Here is a 6,000-nt window from a genome sequence, read left to right as displayed (position 1 = left end):
GCCGGGCAGTGGTGGCGCATGCCTTTAATCCCAGCACTCGGGAGGCAGAGACAGGCGGATCTCTGTGAGTTCGAGGCCAGCCTGGTCTACAAAGGGAGTTCCAGGACAGGCTCCAAAAGCTACAGAGAAACCCTGTCTCGAAAAAAAAGAGAAAAAAAAGAAAAGTGTATTACTAATAGGTGAAGCACAGAGGACTTTTAGGGTAGTGAACTATTCCTATACTATAATTGCACACATCTGTCTATTGTCAAAATCAGTAGATTGTACAGAGAAAAGAATGAATTCTGAAAACTACTGACCTTAGGTGATAACAATGTATCCAAACAGGCTCAACTGTAACAGAAGCGCCACACCTGGCACATTCGGGAAAACCCTTGCCTAGGATGTGTGAAGCCTTGGGTTCAACACCTATCTGTCTCTATATCAGTCTCTATCTATCTCTGTGTGTGTATATAATATATATTATATATGTGTGTATATATGGTAAAATATTAGTAAAAGGAAAATGTGTGTGTGAAGGTAAAGACTTAGGGAGAATTATCTCTTATCACCACTAAATATTTCTGAGAACCTAAACCCTACTCTAGAAAATAGCTTGTTTAGTGATTTATTTTTTTTACAAGATTTCTTTATTATGTATACTGTGTTCTGTCTTGCGTATATGCCTGCATGCCAGAAGAGGGCGCTAGATCTCACTACAGATGGTAGTGAGTCACCACGTAGTTGATGGGAATTGAACTTAGGACCTCTTAACGGCTGAGCCATCTGGCCAGCCCTTGTTTAGTGATTTAAACACTACTCTAAATACTGTCAGTTTGGTGATTTAAAACAAATCTACTCATCCAGGTGGTGGCTGCGGCACACGTTTTTAATCCCAGCATTTAGGAGGCAAAGAGAAAGGCAAGCAGAACTCTGAGTTCAAGGCCAGCCTAGTCTACAGAGCCGGCTCCAAGATGGTCAGGGCTTCACAGAAAAACCATGTCTCAAAAAAAAACAAAACAAAAACAAACAAAAACCCAAATCTATTCCCGCAAGAGCATCTTCCCAGTCTCCTCTAATTTATTTCTTACATGTACTATTTTGTGTATTCGCACCCGAACATGCCATGGCGTGTGTGTGGACGCCTCTTTTCCTTCAGCTTTCAGGAAATGGCTCTCTCCTTCTACCGTGTAGGCTCCAAGGGTGGAACACAGGCTCGAATGCAGGGCCTTTTCCCTTGAGCCAGGTCTCTAGCCCTACAAGTGCATTTTCTACGGAGAAAAGCCTTCGCCATTCAGCACAGATGTAAGTCACACTTCCGTCACTGCTGAAATCGGCCGCATATACACAAGCTTTGGCTGGCCCACACCCCGGTCCCACACACTGAGAATCTTCGCGCTGCCCTCGTTTTCACAGCCCCAACAATTCAATTATTTACTTGAGAAAAATGCCAGAGCCATACGGAGGAGGAGAGGCTTCCCTTATGGGTTCCCATCTCTGGGTTGCCTCCTTCCCCAGGGAGGATGACATTCTTTGCCAAATAAGTCTTGATTCGACTTGGAAGCGAGACCGTGTATAAACACTCAGACTTTTGAGTGTTTCCTGGACTCCCGCTGTCCTCAGACCTCCGCCTGAGTTCATTTTCTAGCCCTCTTTCTCCAGGAGTCTCCAGGCCACATTCCAGAGACCTCTCCTCCAACTGACAGCGGGGAACTTGAGACAAAGGGATGAAGCCCTTCTTGCAGCTTTGCCCAGATGGATGGACGTGCCTCTCTCAGCCCTGCCTGGCACTTTGTCCCGTGCAGTGAAGCTTTCTGCTGCACGCTGTCACACAGGCCCAATGACCATCAATCTCTCCCCTACGGAACAAGTATTTTTTGTTTGTTTGTTTGTTTGATTGGTTGGTTTGGGGGGAGTATTTTTATTTTAAGATTTGCTTTTGAGTTTTAAGTCTACGCACTCCATGTGCATGCAGTGTCGAGAGACGCCAGAAGAGGGAGCTGGATGCCGGAGAACTGAGGTTATAGGCATTGGAAGCCACTGAACATGGGTGCTCAGACCTGAGCTTGGGTCCTTTTGAAGAACAGTAAGCACTCTTAACAGCTGAGCCATCTTCCCAGCCCCGCAACCTTCTGTTTTTAATAGCCACCGAGCCGTTCTGCTGCTCTGCCCACAGAAGTTTGTTTTTGTTTTTTGTTTCTGTTTTTTTGAAGACAGGATTTCTTTGTATCTTTGGAACTAGCTCTTGCAGACCAGGCTGGCCTCAAACTCACAGAGATCCGCCTGCTTCTCTCTCCAGAATGCTGGGATTAAGGGTGTGTGCCACCATCACCCGGCTTGCCAGTAGAAGTTAACCTTGCTTTTCATCCCTGCCACACGCTACTGAACCATCATCTTCCAGAAACACAGTGGACAGAAAAGCTACTTGAATGACCAGCGCAGCTGGAACCTATCCCACAGTCCCATCCCATCCTGAATTCCCCAGAGTCACTTCCAGTTTGGAAACCGAGGCCGAGACACCATGGTCTCTCCCAGAGGTGCCAGGCATGGAGGTCTGACCTTTCACACACATACTCGCTTGCAGACTCAAGGGTACTTTCCCTCCACCACAGCCTGGGTGAGCACAAGACACCCCATTCCCCTCTGAGTTATGGAAGCAGGCCTCCTGGCTCATCAAATCCCGAATCTTCAAAGTCGCAGCTAACTGACCAGGAGCCTAGCTCCGCATCTCCGGTTCTCACCGGCAGAGTGGTCACAGCAGGTTGTACACAAGGAAATGCTTGCTCAGCACAAGGTATGGCCCCGGCTTCAATGCCGGCCATCAGTATTGTCAATATATTTTTATCGGTTCTCAGAAGCTAGCAGGTGCCACATGGTGGTGACTGGCTGGGCTAGGGAACAGGGAGGCCTGAGCTGATCTCCCTTCATCGATGCACCCTTTACCCCAAGAGACTGGTACTCACACCTAGACTCCGGGAGCTAGGGCAAACACTCGACCCCTGAACTCTGTCTCCAGTGGTATTAGTTACTTGTCTTGTGCAACAAGGAAGGGTTTGTTTGACCTAGCTGGAGGGTGCAGTCCGTCACAGTGGGGGGTGGGGGAGGCGTGGCAGGAGCTTGAGGCTTCTGGTCGTGTGGAGTCCGCAGTCAGGGAGCAGAGACGTGCGTGCTGATGCTCAGCTTGCCCCCTTCTTATTCAGTCGGGGACCCTCGCCTATGGGATGGAGAAATCCAAGTTTAGGGCGAGCCGTCCCACCTCGATTAACCCACAGTCGTGCCGAGAGACGTGTTTCTAAATCCCATCAAATTGATAAATTAACCATCACACCAAACCCCTTTCTTCTTGTTTGGAGATAGAAGGAGGGAAATGCTCCTTTCAAAGGATTCCAATGTGTATTTCCTTGAGTAGCACATTTTCCTTTTGTCCTATGTTCAAAGCATTAGGGACACTTTTAGAAGGCTTTTTTTTTTTTTTTTTTAAATGAAAGGTCTGTATAACCTAGCTAGCCTTTAATTCCGGTATAGCAGAGGATGACCCTGAGTCTCTGATCTTCCTTCCTCCAGCTCGTGAACGCTGGGGTTACAGACGTGTGCCACCACTTCTGGTTCATGCCATCCTGGGGGTGGAACCTAGGCTCTCGTACATGCTAGACAAACACTCTACCAACTGAGCTATACACCCCAGCCCCAAGTAGGCACTTTAAATATTGCCACCATCTTCGTACTCCTCATTTTTAAAACAATATGATAATAACACGCAGAATCACTCATTTTATATCTGGGATATAGAACATTTGCCAAGCATGTAAAGACCTGGATTTGATCCCCAGCACCACATACACGCACACACATACTCCCCCTCCCCCAGTTTAACCATTTGAATACACGGGAGACCGTGACACTGAAAACAGTGCCGTGACTGTCGCCATCATCTCCCCAATACCTAATCATCACCAGAAAGAAACCCCACAGGCTCCTCCAGCCCTGCCAACTAGAGATCCACTGTCTCCTCACAGATTCACCTCTTCTGGACATTTTTGTATAAATGGAGTCAGGCAATATGTGACCTCCTCTCTGTCAGCATAGTGTTGCTAAGGTGACCAGCATCATAGCAGGGCCAGCGTGTCACTGCTTTGGATGAAATGACAGTGTACAGCTAGTGGGTGCCATGTTGTTTTATCTTCTTCATTGATTGATAGAACTGAGATGGCTCTTTCCCCCACACTTTTAGCCATTGTGAATAGCTGGCTGAGAGCACTTAGGGCCAGAATTTGTGTGTGTGTGTGTTACAACAAAGAGTTTATTATGATCAGTGTTTAGACTTTATACATCCTTCACGTATTTAACTTTCCATAATCTGATACTCTGAGAACGTCAACTTTGAGCTGCTAGATTTACTTCCCTACAACAAAGGGGCTGGTATAAATTATTTCCAGGAATGAGGTACCAAGTGGGAGTGGGAAATGAACACAGAATTTGTTTTTAATTCTCTTTTTGGTGTAGACCTAGGCATGGAATTACTGACCATATAGTTATCTGCATTTAGCATTTCCTAATTTGGGGACAATTTGGTCCTTCCTCACTGCCTCTGTGATCCCTCTGTGCTGCCTCTGTGGCTCCCAGCTCTTGGTACCAACCTTGCTTGGTACTGGGATGGTTTGTCTCCTCTCTTCCAGCTGTGGGCTATTTTGTCCTCGCTGTCAGCACCATGCCTGGCACATTGGTAATTCCTATTTCTATGTTTAATTAGTTTGTTCATCCCTTTATTAGTTATCTAGTTTACTTGTTTTGAGACAGCACTTCCAGACTGACCAGGAACTCACTCAGTAGCCTAGGCAGGCCTTAAACTTGTAACTCCCAAGTGCCGAGATTATAGATTCGCGCCACCAGACCTAGCTCCAGACCACATGTAGTAAATGACTGCGTCACCCTATGACATCATCTCCCAGTAGACGTCTGGGTAAATTCTGTTCCATGTGTTCTCTCTAGTGAAAAATAAAGACACAGGAAAACTTGGGACATTAAAAGCGTGAGTGGGAAGGAGAGTCCCTTGCACCAACCATGCCACCAAGAAGGCTGAGGGCTCACTGGGTACCAGCACTTGGAATAAAATCTCCCTGGCACCCTTGCTAGAAAAACTTCCTGCAGAACAGTGTTGCAAATACGCCAGAGAGATCTTCAATTCTTCAGCGGCTCTGAATTAGAACCTGACCCATACGACAGAGGAGAAACCCTTGCCAAATGTGCACTCGAGGACCTCCAACATTCCCCCATTCCTTTCCTTCTGTCAGTACTCATTGATTGAGCATCTGCTTGCTACATGCTGGGCCCTGCACTCAGCGATACTCCTAAATGAGTTCTCGACCCAAGGGATGCACGTGCCCTACTTACATAGACCTCTGAGTTTGATGGATGAGAGGAACATGAGCAAAAGCTTATTCAAATAGAGGTGGAATGCACCGTGCTCAGTGTGACCAAAAGTGGGGAGCCCCGGGTGCTGCAGGGAGAGAAATACCAAGGGAGCCTAATCTAGGACCCAGGTTGGTGGACCACACCTAGTGGCTCAAAATGGTTTTAACTCCAGTTCCAAGGGATCCAATGCCCTCTCCTGGCCACTCAATTGCACACTGTGCGCAGACATTCACGCAGGCAACACACTCACACACATACTATAATAAAACTTTAAAACAAAAAGAAAAACCAACATTTAAAAAAATAATAATAATAAAATCATGGTGTGGTGGCCCACGCCTTTAATCCCAGTGTTCAGGAGGCAGAGGCAGGGGGAGCTCTGTGAGTTAAAGCCAGCCTGGTCTACATAGGGAGTCTCAGGACAGTCAGAGCCACATAGTGAGACTGTCTTGAAAAAAAATAAATACCTACATAAAATTCTTCTTTGGTCCCTGAGTCTCTTCAGACACTGCAAAGGCTCTTTAGACAGCTTAAAATGCCCTTTAGACGGCTTTTTAGGTCATTCCCCGCCCCCGCCCCCGCCCAATCCCACACTGACCTCCCCTGATT

Source organism: Microtus pennsylvanicus, chromosome 11, assembly GCF_037038515.1.
Source record: "Microtus pennsylvanicus isolate mMicPen1 chromosome 11, mMicPen1.hap1, whole genome shotgun sequence".
Taxonomy (NCBI): domain Eukaryota; kingdom Metazoa; phylum Chordata; class Mammalia; order Rodentia; family Cricetidae; genus Microtus; species Microtus pennsylvanicus.
The sequence above is the reverse complement of the archived record's forward strand: the minus strand, read 5'-3'. Positions refer to the sequence as shown.